The following is a 22,528-nucleotide window of genomic DNA, read 5'->3' on the forward strand; positions in this document are numbered from 1 at the left end:
AGAGTAACTGAGCTTATGCACCAGAGCTACTGAGCCTGTGCCCCAGACCCTGGGACCACAGCCACTGAGCCTAAGCACTGCAATTACTGAAGCCCACATGCCATACAGCCGATGCTCCTCAACAAGAGAAGGCCCCACAATGAGAAGAGCCTGCTACCACAGCTGGAGTGGAGGCCACACTCACCGTAACTAGAGGAAAGCCCATGCAGCAGCGAAGACACCGCATAGCCATAAAGAAATAGAATTACTTATACAAAAAATCAGACATGCAATGAAGCAGGAAAGATGACCCACAACGAGACTAATCAGTCAATAGAAACAGACAGTAAAAAGGAACAGAAAGCGCAATTAGTGAGTAAAGACAGTAAGGAAGCTATTTTGAATATAGGCTGCATGTCAAGAGCAGATATGCATGCCCAAAATACTCAAATCAAAATTCTAGAGACTAAATATATCATATAAAATATATGTCGAGTGGGATTAAAAGTGTTAGACATTCAAGACCAAAAAGACAAATGAACTTAGGATGTAGTAAAAACAAACAAACAAACTCAGAAAAAACCTAAAGTGAGAAAAAAATGTACAGAGACTCCGTAAGATAGGAAGCATCAGGAGGCCAAATATATACTGGAACTGAATATACTAAATAAATTGGGACTCTAGAAAAAGGGGGATACAGGAAAATGTGTTAAGAAATACGGCAAATTATTTCATGAATTAATAAAATCTGTAAATTCAGTTCAGTTGAGTCCCTCAGTCATGCCCGGTCACAGACTGAAGGACTGAACTGAACTAAACAGCAACGCATCAGGCCTCCCTGTCCATCACCAACTCCCGGAGTTCACCCAAACTCATGTCCATTGAGTCCGTGATGCCATCCAACCGTCTCATCCTCTGTCGTCCCCTTCTCCTCCTGCCTTCAATCTTTCCCAGCATCAGGGTCTTTTCAAATGAGTCAGCTCTTCGCATCAGGTGGCCAAAGTATTGGAGTTTCAGCTTCAGCATCAATCCTTCCAAAGAATATTCAGGACTGATTTCCTTTAGGATTGACTGGTTGGATCTCCTTGGAGTCCAAGGGACTCTCAAGAGTCTTCAGCACCACAGTTCAAAAGCATCAATTCTTTGGTTCTCAGCTTTCTTTATAGTCCAACTCTCACATCCATACATGACTACTGCAAAAACCATAGCTTTGATGAGATAGACCTTTGTGGACAAAGTACTGTCTCTGCTTTTTAATATACTGTCTAGGTTGGTCATAACTTTTCTTTCATGGAGCAAGCGTCTTTTAATTTCATGGCTGCAGTCATCATCTGCAGTGATTTTGGAGCCCCCCAAAATAAAGTCTGTCACTGTTTCCATTGTTTCCCCATCTATTTGCCATGAAGTGGTGGGACCAGATGCCATGAACTTAAGTTTTCTGAATGTTGAGTTTTAAGCCAACTTTTTCACACTGCTTTCACTTTCATCAGGAAGCTCTTTAGTTCTTTTTCTTGGGACTTCTCTGGTAGGCCAGTGGTTAAGACTCTGAGCTTCCCCTGCAGGGCGCACAAGTTCAATCCCTAGACAGGGAACTAAAATCCTGCATGCTGCATGTCATGGACAAAAAAATAAAATAAAAGCTGTAAATACACAGATGCAAAAAGCTCAATGAACCACAAGCAGCTGAAATATGAAGAAAAATACAGAACTGGTGAAAATAAAATTGTTTAAGTCTATAGAAAATTATTTTAAAAATAACATCCAAAAAGACCTACATACATAAGAAAAAGGAAAAGTACTACAGGGGATGTCTCATCAAAAATCCTAGTTAGAAAACTGAGGATGACCACATTTATAGTAAAATAAGAAGAAAAGAAGAATTCTATACCTAGTCAATTTTTTTAAAATAAGGGTGATATTAAATGTTTGATGTACAGACAATTAACAAACTCATCACCAGTAACCAATGAAATATTTAGAAAGTCATTCAATCAAAAGACAGTTAGACCAGATGGAAATGTGGATCTATACAAATGATTTAAGATCACTAGGATCTATAAACGTCAGTAATAAGACATATCTTCTTATTTGAAGTTCATTTAAAAGATAATGGAGGTGCTTCAAATTAATAATACCAGCTTCCACATCAAGAAATAGAACGTGGATAACAAACTCAAAATGAACATAAGGAAGAAAATGAAATAGAAAATAAATCAACGAAATCAAAAGCAAACATAATGGAAAAATCAGTCAAACCGAAACCTACCTTTGTAAAAATAACTGAAATAACGACCTTTTATCAAAACTGATAAAAGAAAAAAAAAAGAGGAGACACAAATGGCTAATATCAGGAGTCCTGTAGAGGATAATGAGAAGAGATGCCAGAGGCTTTACAAGAATCACCACGAATACTACAAACACCTATCAGCACATGAATTTAGCAGCTTAGATAAAAGGGCTCCTTGACAACTACACATAACCAGAGTCCCTCAGGAAGATTCAATCCTGCTGAACATAAAAGAAGAAATAGCAATTCAGCACAGTCTGCACCAGAGATAGAATAGGAATGAACATTTTTCAACTCATTTCATGACACCAGCTTTGCCCTGATCTTAAAACTAGTCAAAAAAAGTATAAAAAAAAAAAAAAAAACCACTATAGAATATTATCCTGTAAGAGCTTAGACACAAAAATCCTCAGCATAAATGATAGCAAATCAAATCCAGTTTTTTGTGTATAGATAGATTGATATAAATTTATATTGGTATAAATTTGGATGGTTGGATGGATACACACATTCATACATAAATACATAGACAACTAGAAATCTAAAGAATAGCATGTTTCTTTTGTGGCTCAGCTGGTAAAGAATCCACCTGCAATGTGGGAGACCTGGGTTCAAACTCTGGGTTGGGAAGATCCCCTGGAGAAGGGAAAGGCTACCCACTCCCGTATTCTGACCTACCCATTCCAGTAGCAACAGGTAGAACTGGACATGGAACAATGAACTGGTTCCAAATCAGGAAAGCAGTACTTCAAGGCTGTATATTGTCACCCTGTTTATTTAACTCATATGAAGAGTACATCATGAGAAATGCTGGGCTGGCTGGATGAAGTGCAAGCTGGAATAAAGATTGCTGGGAGAAATATCAATAACCTCAGATATGCAGATGACACCACCCTTATGGCAGAAAGTGAAGAGGAAATAAAAAGCCTCTTGATGAAAGTGAAAGAGGAGAGTGAAAAAGCTGGCTTAAATGTCAACATTCAGAAAACGACAATCATGGCATCTGGTCCCATCACTTCATGGCAAATAGACGGGGAAACAGTGGAAACAGTGACACTTTATTTTCTTGTGCTTCAAAATCACTGCACATTACTTTGCCAACAAAGGTCCATCTAGTCAAAGTTTTGATTTTTCCAGTAGTCATGTATGGATATAAGAGTTGGACCATAAAGAAAGCTGAGTGCTGAAGAATTATGCTTTTGAACTGTGGTGTTGGAGAAGACTCTTGAGAGTCCCTTGGACTGCAAGGAGATCCAACCAGTCCATCCTAAAGGAGATCAGTCCTGAATGTTCATTGTAAGGACTGAGGTTGAAGCTCCAATACTCTGGCCACCTGATGCGAAGAACTGACTCATTGGAAAAGGCCCTGATGCTGGGTAAGATTGAAGGCAGGAGGAGAAGGGGATGACAGAGGATGAGATGGTTGGATGGCATCACCGACTCGATAGGCATGAGTTTAAGCAAGCTCCAGGAGTTGGTGATGGACAGGGAAACCTGGCATGGAGTCCATGGGGTCACAAAGAGTTGGACACGACTGAAGCACTGAACTGAAAGAATAACATGCCACTAACAAGTCAGGTTTCTTTCCAAAATGCTAATGTTTTAAATTTTCAAAAATCAATTATATAGTCCATTATACCACCCGTCTAAGGAATAAAACCCCAAATGGTTGAATCAGTTAATAAAGGGAAGACATTTGGCAAATTATACCCATTCTTAAAACTCTTCCATGGCTTCTGATTGCTCTTAGACTGAAGAATGAGTTTTCCAAGTGTCCCGCAACTCTGTCGGGACTGGCCTCTGTGATCTCTGTGGTGCTACATGCCACAGTTCAATTACAGGCCCTGCTCACAGTCTCTGGGGACATGCTGTGTGTGTGTGTGTGTGTGTGTGTGTGTGTGTGTGTGTGTGTGTGGTCAGTCCCTTCAGTTGTGTCCACTCTTTGTGACCCCATGGACTGTAGCCCTCCGTGCTGCTCTGTGCATGGGATTTTCCCAGCAAGAATACTAGAATGGGTTGCCGTTCCCTCCTCCAGGGGATCTTCCGGACCCAGGGGTCAAGCACGCGTTTCTTATGTCTCCTGCATTGTCAGGCGAGTTCCTTACCACTAGCATCACCTGGGAAGCTCTTCTCAACCAAAACTGGCATGGCTTTGAAAGGCTTTCCCCGCATGTACATGTAGACTCTAGATTTAAATCTCTGTAGAGTTTAATCAGGAAGAGTTTCTTTGGAAGGTTAATGTAAGTGAATTCTCACTCTGTTACAACTCTTTATCCCGAATTAATTTTATTTATTTTTTATTTTTATTTATTTATTTATTTTTAATTTTATTTTATTTTTAAACCTGAAACACTGTATTAGTTTTGCCAAACATCAAAACGAATCCGCCACAGGTAGAATTGTATTCATATGATAATTTAAAGCTCATATATACATTTGTACATGCTTATCTCTTTAGTTCATTCATCTAGCTCGTACTAGGCATTAGTATTGACATATTTACTGACTGAGCCAATGACGCACTTCATAATGAGCTCAGCATTAAAAGTGTTTCATTAACTGGAATGTCTTCACTTCTTATCAGGCAGGGTTAACACTCGGGGAAAGTACATGCTAAAAATAAGTATAATTGAATCTGTTTATTTTGCACTTAAAGAGACCTTTTATTTTAACTCCAATGCCATTTTAAATATATTTATTCATTTTTGTTGTTTGTTTATGAAACGAACATTTATTAAGTTCCTAATGTGTGCCAAGTGTGAGGGACCAACAGTGAATAAACAGACGGAATCTCTCAAATGTATGCAGCAAGCAGGCTTGTGGCTCTTGTTTGTTTGAAGAAGGAGAACACAATGACTGAAACGAACAGGTGTTTGTATTCTTTCTTCCTGGATAACGATAGTTAATATAAAAAAGTGCTATGCATGCATAGCTAAAATATTTAAATCATTTAGAAAGGAGTGAGATGAAAAATGAAAGAAATACCCCTACCCCAGTTCCCAGTTTATTCCCCTAAAGATGATCGCTCTTTTAATTTTCTTATAACTCTTCCTGGAAAGAAAGAAAGAAAAAAAAAACATATTTTCTTGCTTACTTAGGGAAAAGAGATGATAATTATTTACTTCTGCTTTTTACTGAAATCATAGCATGGAAAATTTCCATATTAGCACATGGATATTTACCTCATTTGTATAGCAATGCAGTATTCTGGATTCACTATAATCATTATAACAGCTCTCCTATTGAGTAGTTCCCTTTTTCTATTGTTTCTACTATAAAAGCATTTTAATAACTATGTAATAGGCTGTAACAAATAACTGGTCAGTGGAGAATGCCATAGAATAGTTAACATATTCCCAAATTATGATATTAAATGCTATTCTGATCCTGTGATCATAGCACAGAGTCCAGTAGTTCAGTAACTATTACTTCCCCATGTGTGGAAGGACCAGAGAGTCTATCATAAGATAGTGAGTGAGGTAAGCAGTCAAAAAAAATCACACTTGGAAAGTAGTTTTTCACTGTGTTCTCCTTTTCTTGGAGCAGAGATAAGTGAATTTCCATAACAATGTCCCTGAAAAAAGAGACAGTATTCCAAAAAGTACAGAAGTATAGGGGAAAATCCCTTTTGCCTGTTTTATCAACCTGGCGTTGGGGCAATGGAAATTCCTTTTGACCAGCAATTTGGGCTAAAACTCAGAATTTTCCACTGTCACCTCTCCAATGGTCACGTTTCCTTTGGAAGGCGGTTGATAAAAAGCTGAACAGTGATTCTGCTCAAGGTACCGGTGCCCTGCTTTCAAGGAGCTGTGGGAAAGAAGACAGTCCACAGAATGCGTCCCACATAAGCGCATTGACAAGGAAATGAGAGCGTTCATCTGAAACAGCCACCAGATGCTGCGCGATATCCTGTCAACGTGGTTCACTTAATTCCGTCAAAGCCTCTCTGACAGCGTGCAGTTTTCTCTTGTAACTGTCAAAGCTGCTTTTGTATTGGCAGGCTCAGCAGGTATCACTTTTTAGTCTCCTTTTTATTCTTTTCTTCAAGCTCACATGATCACCCAGAGGCCATGAAGGACTAATCAATAAATCAACATGAAGGTCTAACAAAGAGGATACATATATGAGCTAACTCCTTTTATTGTTTTAAAATATCCTAAGGGGACAAAGGGCTTCCTTTGTAGCTCAGTTGGTAAAGAATCTGCCTGCAATGCAGGAGACCTGGGTTCGACTCCTGGGTCGGGAAGATCCCTTGGAGAAGGTAATGGCAACCCACTCCAGTATTCTTGCCTGGAGAATCCCATGGACAGAGGGGCCTGGCGGGCTACAGTCCGTGAAGTTGCAAGAATCAGACATGACTTTGTGACCAAACTACCATCAAGGGGACAAAACACAAGAAATGATATATTTCTAGCATGGTGATGCTTCACACCACTTAATTTCTGCCTTTTCATGAGGTTGGGAATGTGAGTTACATATTTTCCTTTTTATTTATTTATTTTAAACTAGAGAGTGTGTGGCTAAATATGTTGTATTCTTTCCTTAAATCTCCAGGATTTCTGACAACATTTTCCCTAGGTGTTGAAAGTGATGCTCTCTGAAGCTGAAAACTTTAAAGTTCTAATAGATCAATGTGTGGACATAGCAGAACCAACCTCAAGACTTAAGCTGTGAAAGAGAAGAACTAACAGAATGAAATATCAGTAATACAATTGTTCAGCTGGATTTTGACTTTAAACAATGTTGACACATAATATGTCAGAAAGTTTCTCAAAAATAAGATTCAGTCTCTTAAAGAGTTAGATTTTTAGAAACTTTTAAATTTGAAATTATTTAAATTCAAGAGAAGTTGAAAAAAAAGCAGCATTCCCACATACCTTTGACCAAGTTTCCTTAAATGATAACGTACAAAACTATTGTACATGTATCAACAGCAGCAATATGACATCGATATACCACATTTATGCAGTCTTTCCTCCCAATCCCACACCCTGGCAACTATGGAGTTTTCTCCATCATTATGATTTTGTCATTTAAAGAATGTTATAAAAACTAAATGAAAAAGCATATAAGCTGTTTTAAACAACTTATCAGAGATAGACGTGGCATATCCTCAAGTCACCCATTTGGAATATACCATTCAGTGCATTTTAGGATACTCACAGAATTGTATAACCCATCACCATAAACTGATTTTAAAACATTTCACCCCAAAAAGAAACCCCATGCCCTTCATGACCTCCCCCATTTCCCTATTCAAAAAGCTCATACAGCATTAAGAAATCAGGAATTACTTTCTACTTTCGGTCGCCCTAGATTTTTATATTCTGTGTATTTAATATAAGTGGAGCCATACAATATATGGTCTTCTGGCTTCTTTCAACTGAAAAATAATGGCACCAAAGTTCACATTTTAGCATGCTACAGACTTTCATTCCATTTTTATTTTTGAATAATATTCTGTGACGTCTATATACCATATTTTCTTTATTTATTTATCATTCAATGGAAATTTGTTTGCTTATGGGCTGCTCTGACTGACACTACTGTGAACGATTGTTTTCACCTCGTGCGTCTGCTGCAGTCCGTGGGGTCGCAAACAGTCAGACACGGCTGAGCCACTGTACTGAACTGAACTGAACACTCTGTTATCTACTTGTTGAGTCTTCTGGCGGTGAAAAGTGGAGGTGAAAGTAGCTCAATCGTGTCCAACTCTTTATGACCTCATGGACTACAGTCCATGGAACTCTCCAGGCCAGCATACTCGAGTGGGCAGCCTTCTCCTTCTCCTGGGAATCTTCCCAACCCAGGGATTGAATCAGAGTCTCCTGCATTGCAGGCAGATTCTTTACCAGCTGAGCTATGAGGGAAGCCCGAGTCATCTGGTAACTGCACATTTTATGGGCAAATCACATCTTGCTCAACTTCATGCTATGAGTGTTAAGTAGACATATTTTCATTTTTATATTATAAATACCCAGGAATATAATTGTGGGAACATATAGCACATATTCAGCTCAATAAGAAATTGCTAAGAATATATAATTGGACTTGGAAAACCCAGGAATTGGTTCTTCGGCCTTAAGGAAATTTTGCAAAGCTTCCTGTATAGCTGAGGATGGTATTTTTCCAAACAGAGTAGCAGCCATGCTTTTGCTCAACCCAGTTCAGTTTTGAGAGAGTGTAACAGTATCTTCCGGAGAAGGCAATGGCACCCCACTCCAGTACTCTTGCCTGGAAAATCCCATGGACGGAGGAGCCTGGTAGGCTGCGGTCCACGGGGTCGCAAAGAGTCATACACGACTGCACGACTTCACTTCCACTTTTCACTTTCATGCATTGGAGAAGGAAAAGGCAACCCACTCCAGTGTTCTTGCCTGGAGAATCCCAGGGATGTGGGAGCCTGGCGGGCTGCCGTCTATGGGGTCACACAGAGTCGGACACGACTGAAGCGACTTAGCAGCAGCAGCAGCAACAGTATCTTCCCTTGTTTTATCTAGATGTTTCTCTAAGTAGATGTTTCTCTAAGTGTTGTTGGTATTTGATTTTGTTTTGTAAGCCCTCAAATTCAGATACACAGCCACACAAAACCACATGCCATAGATGACAATGTCCATCCTTGAATGTTCTCTTAATAGCTTTTTCACCACATCTTTACAATATTTGTATAATGCTTCTTTTCTTGTGCATTTGTAGATAGCTCATACATATCTCCAGAAGCAGGAGCAAATTCCCAAATAAACACCGTTGCATCTCTAAACTTTTCTTCCTGGTCACAAAAGTAGTTCAAACTCTCAATCTTGCTGGACTCATTCACATGTAAATTATCAGCCATCTGAAGAAGGGCATCTAAATTTAATTCCTCTGCATGGGTGTTGGATGTCTTAGGGACTGGAAAAGAACTTGCTCTTCAACAAATCAGATGTGGTCTACCGCAAATTTAAACTAATCAAAGTTTCCTTTTTTTTCAATTATCTTTTTTTTTATTTTTTTATGTGAGGGTAATGTGCTCAGATTTGAAGGTAAAATCATGTTTCTGCAGGATATATTTCACTAGTAGAATGACAAAACTAATCATGTTATTGGAGAAATCTATTTCCCATATGTCACTACAAAATGATCTTTAAATATGTATGTTTATATTCTTCCCATTAATAATGTAATCTTCAGATATTTCTTTAAATAAAATATTTAGATCAATTCAATGAAATGAACTCTAGTGAGTGCAAAAAAAAAAAAAAAAAAGAAAAATCGCCAAGCAGTCTCCAGAGTAGCTGTAATGATCTCTCATCTCCCAAGCAATGCATCAGGATCTAGTTGTTCCATATCCTCATCAGAACTTGGCATATGTGTGTGTGTGTGTGTGTGAATCATATGTATTTATCATACACACACACACACACACACACACTCACTAGTGGGAAAGAACCTGCCTGCCAATGTAGGAGACTTAAGAGTTTGATCCCTGGGTCGGGAAGATCCCCCTGGAGGAGGCCAGCCTACTCCAGTGTTCTTGCCTGGAGAATCTCATGGACGGAGGAGCCTGGCGGGCTGCAGTTCATGGAGTCACAAAGAGTCAAGCACAGCTGAAGCAACTTAGCACGTAAGCACATGTAATTCTTTAGGAATAAGTGGTATCTTATCATGGCTTTAATTTGCATTTCCATGATGGACAACGACATCAACAACTTTCCTGTGAACACTTGGTATTTCATATTCTCTTCCCTGATGTCTTGCACGTCTTTTGCTCATGTTCTAACTGAATTGTATTCTTACCGTATCATTTAGAAAATATTTTATAATTATGGAAACAAGTCCTTGGTCAGTTATGTGATTTGCTGATATTTGCTCCCCATCTGTGGTTTGCCTTTTCATCCTCTTAACAAGGTCTTTCAGAAATCAAATGATTTTAATCTTGGTGAAGCACAATTTCTTCATTATGTTTCTAATGGACTGTGCTCTTTAAAGTCATATTGATGAACTCTGCCAAATCTTAGGTCACATGTTCTTCTCCAGTGTTTTCCAAAATTATAATTATGCTTTTTACATTTGGACCTATAGGTCAATGTTTTAAATACAATGTAGTTTCAATGAAGATTGTTGCTTGTTTGCTCTGCTTACAGATGTCCATTTTTTTCCAATATGATTTATTTAATACATTTCTTCATTAAATTGCTTCTGCCACTTTGTTTAAAAATTGTGTGTGCCTACCCGGGAGAAATATCAATAACCTCAGATATGCAGATGACACCACCCTTATGGTAGAAAGTGCAGAGGAACTAAAAAGCCTCTTGATGAAGGTGAAAGAGGAGAGTGAAAAAGTTGGCTTAAAGCTCAACATTCAGAAAACGAAGATCATGGCATCCGGTCCCACCACTTCATGGGAAATAGATGGGAAACAGTGGAAACAGTGCCAGACTTTATTTTTCTGAGCTCCAAAATCACTGCAGATGGTGACTACAGCCATGAAATTAAAAGACGCTTACTCCTTGGAAGGCAAGTTATGACCAACCTAGATAGCATATTCAAAAGCAGAGACATTACTTTGCCAACAAAGGTCCATCTAGTCAAGGCTATGGTTTTTCCAGTGGTCATGTATGGATGTGAGAGTTGGACTGTGAAGAAGGCTGAGCGCCGAAGAATTGATGCTTTTGAACTGTGGTGTTGGAGAAGACTCTTGAGAGTCCCTTGGACTGCAAGGAGATCCAACCAGTCCATTCTAAAGGAGATCAGCCCTGGGATTTCTTTGGAAGGAATGATGCTAAAGCTGAAACTCCAGTACTTTGGCCACCTCATGCGAAGAGTTGACTCATTGGAAAAGACTCTGATGCTGCAAGGGATTGGGGGCAGGAGGAGAAGGGGACGACAGAGGATGAGATGGCTGGATGGCATCACTGACTCGATGGACATGAGTCTGAGTGAACTCTGGGAATTGGTGATGAACAGGGAGGCCTGGCGTGCTGCGATTCATGGGGTCGCAAAGAGTCGGACACGACTGAGCGACTGATCTGATCTGATCTGATTCATGCTCAACTATTTCTATTCTTGACAATGTTGACTATTACCTGAGCCCTTGTGATCCTGGAAAAGAGAAAAGGTTCAGAAATCCCCTCAACTTGTGTGTTCTCAGGAGGTGGATGTTTCATTTGAGGTCAGGGTGCTTTTCTGGAAGACACCTAAGGAGGTACACTGTGCCAGCTGGGGCTGAGTCAGCCAGAGTTCAAGTTCAAGGGCATCTTAAGGAAAATTGGATTCCAAGCTTTTTGTTCCCGTTGATCAGTTGGGACAAAGAGTTCAGATAATTATTCATAAGGAAAAGAACGGGAATTTGGAGGGACTATTTCTAACCTTGTCAGAGGTAAACAGGGTGGCTTCCTAAGGCTAGCCTAAGGCACAGGGCAGAAGGTGTACCTTTAGAAAACCACTGCTATGCTGGATATCAACTGCTTTTCATGAGAAAAGCAGATAACATCAGAGATGTGACCATATAAATCCTGAGTTTTAACCTATATTGTCGCTCAAAAAAATTGTCACCGCTTCTATACACGTTTAACAAAACATATAGAAAGAATTTTTCACTGTACACGTGTATATTATTGGAATATTTCTTCTCTTCTTGAAGGGGCATTCTTATGGAGAAGCTCCAAGGAAAGAGGAAGTATCTCCTCTTCAGAAAAAGAGAACATAGTTGGAAACAGACTACTTTCCAATGTGATTGCATAACTACTTACTCTCTTTCTTATGACTTCGGGTCCTTTAATCCATAGGGAAGTAAGTTAGAGAACTGCTGGACTCTGCTGATGGAAAGGACTTCAGACCAAAATACTGTTCACAGTATACCATCTATGATTTTTCTTTTGAAATGAATTCAATATCCTTCTCTGGTATTCCTCACTGATAAAATGTTTGTCACTACATATTACACATTTATCAAAATGATGCTATAATAGAAAAATAGAAAATTGGAGTTTCTCAATAAGCTAGTTATATTAATTATGGTATGTCCATAATATTGCATTGCCATAGAAATGAGATAGATATGCATTCATTGACACAAAATTTCCATATATAACTTCACTGAAACATGAGCATGAACAATTATCATTCATTTTCTCTAGCTAAATAGAATATATATTTTTTTCTTTTTTTCCAGAAAGAAAGAAAAGGCATATAGACCATACTTAAAGGAAGTGAATGAGATTACCTAGACAGAAACAGTTTTGTAGGAATGGAGAAAAGTTCAAGACTAATCTAGATAGAAAATAAAAAAAAAATAACAAATGATCTAGGAAAAGGTTAACCTGCAGGGATCAGAGGAAAACTATGGAAATGTGATAGCATGAAATCCAAGCTCAATGGTCATTTCAAGAAGGAAGGTATCTTAATTGCTATTGTGAGGGTTCAGAATATGAAGAGCGAGGGAGTGTTTTCTGGAGTTACCAGCTATAACATCTCCCTGGGGAATAAAATGAACTGGGGATTGATTTAGAGAGAAGCAATGGAAAGAGTGAGTGAAAGAAACTTTCAGAAGACTGCTGTTAAAGAATAAAACCTTGTAAGATGGTAATTGGAGAGAGATATAAAGCCCAAAGAGAAGTTTATTTGCTTTAATGAGACATTCTAAAATAGGCTTGCATATTTAAGGGAAAGAAATCAGGAGAGAAAAATAAGTTTATTCAGTAGGTGAGAAATTGGGAGCCAAAGTAGAAGGAAAAAGATTCTGTGGTTGACAGAATAATGCCCCCCAGATAGATCCACACCCTCATCTCTGGAATCTGTGAATCTGTTACTTCGATGACAAAGGGAGCTTTGCAGTTGGGGAAAGGAGCTTCAGATGGAGAGATCACCCAGGTAGATCCAATGGAATCATAAAGGTCCTTAAATGTGAAAGAGGGAGACGGGAAAGAGAGTCAGAGGAGGAGGCGTGATGACAGAAGCAGAAGCTGAGTGATGTTCTTGACGGCTTTGAAGACGAAAGGCTGTCAAGGGCCGAGGCGTCTCTAGAAGGTGGAAAAGGCAGAGAAACAGCGTCTCCCCTGGAGCCTCAGGGAACACAGCGCTGCTGACACCTTGATTTGAGCCTCTTAAGACATAGTTTCGGAGAAGGCAATGGCACCCCACTCCAGCACTTTTGTCTGGAAAATCCATGGACAGAGGAGCCTGGTAGGCTGCAGTCCATGGGGTCGCACAGATTCGGATGTGAATGAAGCGACTTAGCAGCAGCAGCAGCAGAGACATAGTTTGAGTTTCTGGTGTGTGTGTCAAGTCGCTCAGTCGTGTCCGACTCTTTGCAACACCGTGGACTGTAGCCCACCAGGCTCCTCTATCCACGGAATTCTCCAGGCAAGAACACTGGAGTAGGTTGCCTTTCCCTTCTCCAGGGGATTTCCCCACCCCAGGGGTCCAACCCACATTTCTTACATCTCCTGCATGGGCAAGCATTTTCTTTACCACTAGCACCACCTGGGATTTCTGCCATCCTCCAAATCATGATACATTTGTGTTCTTTTAAGCTACTACTTTTGCCTGATTTCTTTCAGAGACAGTAGGAAGCTGCTGCAGCTTCTATCTGATCTATTTCCCTTAAAGGTTTCATATCTGAAGTGTGTTTCTGGTGGTTGGAGGTTATATTTCTTATTGACCTGTTTATTCATAAAACTATTTCATTAAAAGCACAGACTTAATTCTTACTGAGAAAATTGCTTTCTCTTACATATACATGTGTGCTCAGTCACTCAGTCATGTCCAACTCTTTGCGACCCCAAGGATTAAAGCCGATCAGGCTCCTCTGTCCATGAGATTTTCCAGACAAGAATACTGGACACGGTTGCCATTTCCTTCTCCATCTCTTACATATAAAGACACCATTAAGTATCTACACAATTAAAATATTTTGTAGTCAGGTCAAAAATGACCCGTATAAAGTCAGATGTTTTCCTGTTGCTAATATATCATTTAAATATTGCAAACACATCTGATACTTATTTCTTTTTCTTATTCCCCAAAGTTAGTCATCATTTGTAAAACAAAATCCCAAGAAATTCCTGATAATGCAGTCCTAGGAGGGAATTCACAGGAGTGATATTTGACACTCTTCTCTGATATATTAGGCATCAAGGGTGATCTTTGGGATTTAGTTTTTGTTCAGTCACCATATCTTACCCTTTCCAACTCATCCTCTGTCACCCCTGATGGTTGGATGGCATCACTGACTCAATGGACATGAGTTTGAGCAAACTCTGGGAGATGGTGAAGGACAGGGAAGCCTGGAGTGCTATAGCACCTGGGGTCACAAAGAATCAGACACAACTTAGTGATTGAACAACAACAGTCTTACCCTTTCAGCCCATAAGTAACACTGATAAAACTGTCCAACAGCAGATGCCATATATGCACAAGGGGGATCCTTGTCTTCTCCTGTCTACAGTTTTTCAGGACACTAGTGTTGAGAAATGATTCCACCTTTATTTAAGTTTCCATCATGCTATTATAAAATTTTCGTAATGAATAGTTATAGATTTACTTTTATTTTACCTAAAAGATGAATCAAGGACAGGAATATTCATAATTAATTTTTGCATTTCTAGCTCTAAGCACATTACCTGATATAGAAGAGGCACACAGCAGAACATGAAGCTGCATACAGGCAGTGTTTGCTATGGGTTTACCATAGTGTTTGCACAGTACTGCCTATCTCTGACTAGACTTTTATACCTGTGTGAGAAAAGTAATAACAGTACCTACTTTGTATGCCATGTTGAATATTATAGGCAACATTGCATATAAAACTCTCAGCACAGTGTCTAACATAGCTTGCCTTCAGAAACAGTTAGCTAAAATCACAATCATCCTGCAAAACCATAATCTGATAACTAATGAATATTGATATTGTTTCTACATGATTTTCTGAACTGAAATTCTAAGGAACAAAATAAGCTATATTACCTATTACATTTTATATGAGATACTTAGTTGAAGGCAACAAATAAAGTATGAATAATTTAACCTGAAGAGGAATGTATTAAAAGGATATTAAGTGATTCACAAATCCTCTAGGAAATCTAAGGAACAGAATTTGGAGGCTACATAAAAAGAAATAATAATCTAAATCCAGTCAGTAAAGGACTTCCCTGGTGGGCCAGTGGTTGACTCTGAGCTTCCAATGCAAGGGTCAGGGGTTAGATCCCTGGTCAAGGGACTAGGACCCCATATGCTATGAAGTGAAGTGAAGTGAAGTTGCTCAGTCTTGTCCAACTCTTTGCGACCCCATGGACTGTAGCCTACAAGGCTCCTCTGTCCATGGGATTTTCCAGGCAAGAGTACTGGAGTGGGTTGCCATTTCCATCTCCATGGGATCTTCCCCAACCCAGGGATCAAACCTGGGTCTCCCGCATTGCAGGCAGACGCTTTACCATCTGAGCCACCAGGGAAGCCACATGCTATGGGGCATGATCAAAAAATTTTGAAAGAAAAAAATCAAGTCAGTGAAGTACTGGCTGCAGATGTAACTTTTTCTACTAAAAGCATCTCACCAACAGTGGACAACACAATATAGATCTAACCTCTAGTGTGTGTACTTAGTCGCTCTGTCATGTCTGACTCTTTGCAACCCCGTGGGTGTAGCCTGCCAGGCTCCTCTCTCTGGGGATTCTCTAAATACTGGAGTGGGTAGCGTTTCCCTCCTCCAGGGGATCTTCCCAACCCAGGGATGGAACCCAGGTCTCCCGCATTGCAGGTGGATTCTTTACCGTCTGAGCCCCCAGGAACATGCAGGTAACTGCTGTCAGTGTGTTCCACCCATAGCAAGAATGGGTCCTGCTCAGTCACACTGCTTATGATTCAAAGTGTGGGGTCGGCATGTCCAGTTTGAGTTGCTATGTCATGTTCCCTGCTTGCCTGCAAGAGAGGCTGGGACATGAAACCTGGCATTTGTGGTTTTTATTGGGGGGAGATGAAGTTTTGTTTCCTGCAATGTAATTCCCCAACCACAGAAAGGCAAATCCTCCTTGGAACAGCAAAAGGAAATGGAAAAGTCCTCTGAGTCTTAGCATGTGCTCATATGTAGAATTCATGGTATTTCAAGGAAAGGCCAATTACAGTTAAAAATATACTAATCCACTATAAAACACAGGCTTCCTGGATGGAACAGTAGGTAAAGAATCTGCCTCATATGCGAGAGACACGGGTTCTATCCCTGGGTCAGGAAGATCCCCTGCAGTAGGAAATGGCAATCCGCTCCAGTATTCCAGCCTGGAGAATCCCATGGACAGAGGAGCCCAGCATAGGGTCGCAAAGGGATGGATGCAACAGAGCACACACTCTATAGCAGAGGGTGTACACTCATAGGTACATAGGTGTATACGCACACCATGCGATGCTCTGCGGTGACCTAAATGGGAAGAAAATCCCCCAAAGAGGGGATAGACATATGCATATGGCTGACTCACTTTGCTGTACAGCAGAAGCTAACACCACATTGTAAAGCAACTATGCTATAATAATTTTTCAAAATATACTATCTTAGCTTTAATCATATATCAGATATAACAGTCAAAGATCTTTTCAGTGGTAGACTAGCCCTCACCTTCCTAAAAACCAAAGTGCTTTTCCCCCTTCACCCTTGCTCCAAATGTTTGCAGTTCTCTTTCTCCCCTGCTCTTGGGCTTAGGTGAGCTGTGGCTCTGGAGTGATGGCTGAGACCAGGGTGCCGTGACTGGCAGGCTCCCAGTGGCCGGTGAGTGGCTGAGACAGGCACTCAACCCAGACATATTCTAAAATCCCAGGAGAAACCTTAGAACCAATCCTGCATTTGGACTGTGGATATAGTATTCACTCCCTTGTTCTACACTCAAGTTATCCCCAGATTTCGCTCAGAAGGTAACCAAATTTAACCTGTGCCTCTGTCAGGAAATGCATGGAGCCTGCACAAACACCAGGAAATTGAGCGAAGCCTTCACTTGAGCAGCTTTTTAAAGCAATTCTTTAAAATTTACCACTGGCCTTTTGTATTTCCCAGGGGCATCTTCCTGAATGTTGTTCCAAAGAAATAATGTTTCAGGGTTGAACATGGTGAAAGTGTAACTAGAACGGATGTGAAATTCTTGACAAAAAGGTTTTCTCGTGAGTGTTTCACAAGTAATATAATGAATTCTCACTATAGTCTCCATAAAGAGTCAAGTTCCTTATTATGGTAAGGTATTCTTATTCACTCAGAGTTAGAATAATCAGAGGAAGCACCATATTTAAATATGGATCATTCTGTGTGTATATAAATATTCATATTATACAGTTTATGAGTTACACCCTATGCCACTAAGCCCAGGGGTACAGTAACATAATTTAAAATACACATTCCACATTTCAACTTTTAAAACATTTAAAGTCAATATGAAATATATGTTAACTAGTAATGTTAATATAACTTTCTCTTACAATAGTCATGTGTGCACATATATATGAATATTAAATATATGAAATATTAAAAAGTATTTTGTTAAATATATTCTTATAAGAGATAAAACTGCTTTTTATTTCAAAAATATTAAAAACATATTAGCTGTTGATGTATGGTACATTAAATTTATTTCTAATGAATTAAAATTTAAAGCAAAGTTTAAAGATTCTTACATACTGTTCTGGTCGGAAACAAAAATAAGTCATGAATCTACTCAGCAAAAATCTCTGGAGTCAATATTCCTCTAACTGTGAATGCCAGTTTCTGATGGTTTAGAACACAGATTTATTGAGGAGAACCTTGCTAACGTGAGGACCTCTGATCAGTAGCACGTTCAGCAGATCAAATAGGAAAAATCTAGAATTTACATGAGAGCTAAACATTTAGTTTACCTCAATCTGGACTTGGTAGTGCCTCCTATTTCCCTGAAGAATAAAGGAAATGGTGAAAGAAATTGTGTGCAAAAAAGACACCAGAGGAGGGACACACACATCCTGAGGACGCGCATCCTACATCTAGGGTTCAAAGTTCAACCAGTAGGTCCTTTATGATGACAAGGGTAAAACACAAAGCTCTTAAGCCGAGGCTTCTAAATACAAATGAAAGAAGTCCCAATTAATTTATTTATCAGAAAAAATCACAGATACACAATGACAACTGATATTAGAACTATCATATAAACTGTATAAAATAAATGTTTGATATACTTAAAGATTTGGAAAACTCAGCAGTGGCCACAGGGCTGGAAAAGGTCAGTTTTCATTCCAATCCCAAAGAAAGGCAATGCCAAAGAATGCTCAAACTACCGCACAATTGCACTCATCTCACATGCTAGTAAAGTAATGCTCAAAATTCTCCAAGCCAGGCTTCAGCAATATGTGAACTGTGAACTTCCTGATGTTCAAGCTGGTTTTAGAAAAGGCAGAGGAACCAGAGATCAAATTGCCAACATCCGCTGGATCATCGTAAAAGCAAGAGAGTTCCAGAAAAACATCGATTTCTGCTTTATTGACTATGCCAAAGCCTTTGACTGTGTGGATCACAATAAACTGTGGGAAATTCTGAAAGAGATGGAAATACCAGACCACCTGACCTGCCTCTTGAGAAATTTGTATACAGGTTAGGAAGCAACAGTTAGAACTGGACATGGAAAAACAGACTGGTTCCAAATAGGAAAAGGAGTACGTCAAGGCTGTATATTGCCACCCTGTTTATTTAACTTATATGCAGAGTACATCATGAGAAATGCTGGGCTGGAAGAAGCACAAGTTGGAATCAAGATTGCTGGGAGAAATATCAATAACCTCAGATATGCAGATGACACCACCCTTATGGCAGAAAGTGAAGAGGAACTAAAAAGCCTCTTGATGAAAGTGAAAGAGGAGAGTGAAAAAGTTGGCTTAAAGCTCAACATTCAGAAAACGAAGATCATGGCATTCAGTCCCATCACTTCATGGGAAATAGATGGGGAAAGAGTGGAAACAGTGTCAGACTTTATTTTTTGGGCTCCAAAATCACTGCAGATGGTGACTGCAGTCATGAAATTAAAAGACGCTTACTCCTTGGAAGCAAAGTTATGACCAACCTAGATAGCATATTCAAAAGCAGAGACATTACTTTGCCAACAAAGGTCCATCTAGTCAAGGCTATGGTTTTTCCTGTGGTCATGTATGGATGTGAGAGTTGGACTATGAAGAAGGCTGAGCGCCAAAGAACTGATGCTTTTGAACTGTGGTGTTGGAGAAGACTCTTGAGAGTCCCTTGGACTGCAAGGAGATCCAACCAGTCCATTCTGAAGGAGATCAGCCCTGGAATTTCTTTGGAAGGACTGCTTCTAAAGCTGAAACTCCAGTACTTTGGCCACCTCATGCGAAGAGTTGACTCATTGGAAAAGACTCTGATGCTGGGAGGGATTGGGAGCAGGAGGAGAAGGGGATGACAGAGGATGAGATGGCTGGATGGCATCACTGACTCGATGGACATGAGTCTGAGTGAACTCCGGGAGTTGGTGATGGACAGGGAGGCCTGGCGTGCTGCGATTCATGGGGTCGCAAAGAGTCGGACACGACTGAACGACTGAACTGAACTGATCCTTAAAGAAATAAAGTTGACAAAATATAATGAAGGAAAGGAGGATATAATACGTGACAGCAAATTTAAATCTGAAATAAACAAATTATAAAATGAAAAATAGAACAGAAATCAAGTAGCTGTGCACCAAAATAAACATCACTTAAGAGAGAATTAGAGATAGATTTGAAAAACTTAAACAGATGGCTTGAAGAAATTGTACAGGAAATGCTCTGTAGAAGAGTGGGGGTATATCTTAAAGAGACTTAAAAAGATACATAAGAGTGTGTAAGACGTTCTAGCACCATTTCAAGACTCCAGTTAGAAATAATAGAGGACAGGAGAGAAGGACAAATTGGAAGATGTTTCCAAATCTGTTATATACAATTTACATATTTAGGAAATTCACTGAATCCAAACCAGAATATTGGTGTGTGTGTGTGTATGTATGATATGTATACATACATATATTATATAAATATAATTTTTAAAAACTTCACTCTCATGTGATTATGAAAGCTGGCAGGTCTGTACTCTTCAGGGCAACCCATAGGCTAGAAACAGGTGGAAGTTGGCACTTCAGTCTTGAGACAGAATTTCTTTTCACTTTAAACCTCATTTGTTGCTCTCAGGGCCTCTAACTGATTGGATGAGACCCACCCACATTATTAAGGATAATCTCTTATCCTGAAGGCAAGTGATTGTAGATATAAACCACACATACAAAGCAGAGAAAGTAATAGAGAAAATGAAGAAAATGAAACACTTAAAATACCAATAAAATTGATGACTTTAGCAAGACTGACCAAGAAAAAAGATTTAAATTACTAAAATCGGGAATGATATAGGGAAAATTAGAGGTGGATTTACAATATAAAGGTTGTAAGGAAATACTCTGAGCAATTGTATGGCAATAGATTATATAATGCAGGAAAAATGAACAAATTCTTAAAAAGATGCAAGCTCCCCAAACTGACTCAGGGGACTTCCCTGGCTGGCCAATGGATAAGACTCTGCTTCCAAAGCAGGGGACTTGGGTTCAATCCCTGGTTGGGGTACTAAGATCTCACATGCCATACTGCATGGTCAATAAATAAATAAATAAATTAATTAATTTAAAAAAAAAACTTCCTCAGAAGACACAAACCTGAATAGATCAGTAATAAGTGTACAGACTGAGTATTTTAAACCATTTTCCCACAAAGAAAAATCCAAACCTACATTACTTTGTTGGTAATGATTACTTAAAGAATTAACATTAAACTAAAAGAAAAAAAAAAGAAAACACTTTCTGATTCAATTTTATTGAGATCAGTCTCATTTGATAGCAAAATATTACAAAAATATTGACATAAAATACATCAACAAATTTCTAGAAAAGTGAATCTAACATATCAGAATGATTATACAGCGTGACCAAATGGAATTTGCTGCAGAATTCTAAGTGTGGCTTAACACACAAAAATCAATCAATATAATATACCATATTAATAAAAGGGAAGTAAACATACAATTGTAATAGACACAGAACAATCATTTCATAAAATCCATTACTCTTTTATGAAAAAAAAAAAAAAAGTTGAATAATCCCCCTAGGAATAGAAACAAACTTTCTGAGCTCAACAATAGGATATAAAAAAATAAAACAAAACTCACTTTATCAGTTCAGTTCAGTTTAGTTGCTCAGTCATGTCTGACTCTTTGTGACCCCATGAACCACAGCATGCCAGGCCTCCCTGTCCATCACCAACTCCTGGAGTCCACCCAAACTCAAGTCCATTGAGTCAGTGATGCCATCCAACCATCTCATCCTCTGTTGTCCCCTTTTCCTCCGGCCCTCAATCTTTCCCAGCATCAGGGTCTTTTCAAATGAGTCAGCTCTTCGCATCAGGTGACCAAAGTATTGGAGTTTCAGCTTCAACATCAGGACTGATGAACACCTTCCAATGAACACCCAGGACTGATCTACTTTAGGATGGACTCACGTTATGCTTAATGGTAAATTCTTGAAAGCTTTCCTTCTATGACCAGAAATAAGAAAAGATGATATCAGAACCCATCCAGGACATTATAAACAACAGAAATGTCTTTCTCAAGTTATAAACAGCAGAAATATATTGGATTGTCCAAAAGTCTGCAACATCTTACAGAAAAACTGAAGCAAGCTTTGTGGCCAGTCAGGATTTCTCACAGCTTTACAGTCTGGGCAGTTGGAGATCAATACGCTGGTGGAGTCTGTGTCTGGTGAGAGCCGGATTCCTGGTTTAGACTCCTTTCTTCTTGCTGTGTCCTCACAAAGCAGAAGGGTGGGAGATCTCTCTGAGGGCTCTTGTATAAGCCTGCTGATCCCAGTCATGAGGGCTCTGAATTCATGCCTTAAACATCTCCTGAAGGCCCCATCTCCAAAAATTGCCACACTGGGGGTGAGAAATATTCAGTATGCAGCAGGTTTAAAAGAATTTCTGTCCTTAAAGTACATAAAAAGATAAAAAGAAGAACGAAGTTGATGGGAATCTATAGGGCTTTTACTTTACTTCTCCCACAAAGGGAAAGGAGAGAGACAGATCTGGTTTACTGGCAAAGGGCTTAGAACTCGGAGTAAGAGATTTTGGTTTAAAGCCTGGTTCCTGCACCAAGTGTCAATCATACTATTTCTGAGGCCCCAATCTGAGCATCTATCTAAGCATCATTTTTGTTGTGTCAATCAGTCAGGTCCGATTCTGTGACTCCACGGGCTG

General features: G+C 39.4%; 1 pseudogene; it reads right to left on the reverse strand.

The window, feature by feature from the left end:
• Positions 1–8,283: 8,283 nt before the first annotated feature.
• Positions 8,284–22,146, reverse strand: LOC102416160 (annotated as a pseudogene).
• Between the last annotated feature and the right edge of the window lie 382 nt (positions 22,147–22,528).

This window comes from Bubalus bubalis, chromosome 10 (genome assembly GCF_019923935.1).
Source record: "Bubalus bubalis isolate 160015118507 breed Murrah chromosome 10, NDDB_SH_1, whole genome shotgun sequence".
Lineage (NCBI taxonomy): Eukaryota > Metazoa > Chordata > Mammalia > Artiodactyla > Bovidae > Bubalus > Bubalus bubalis.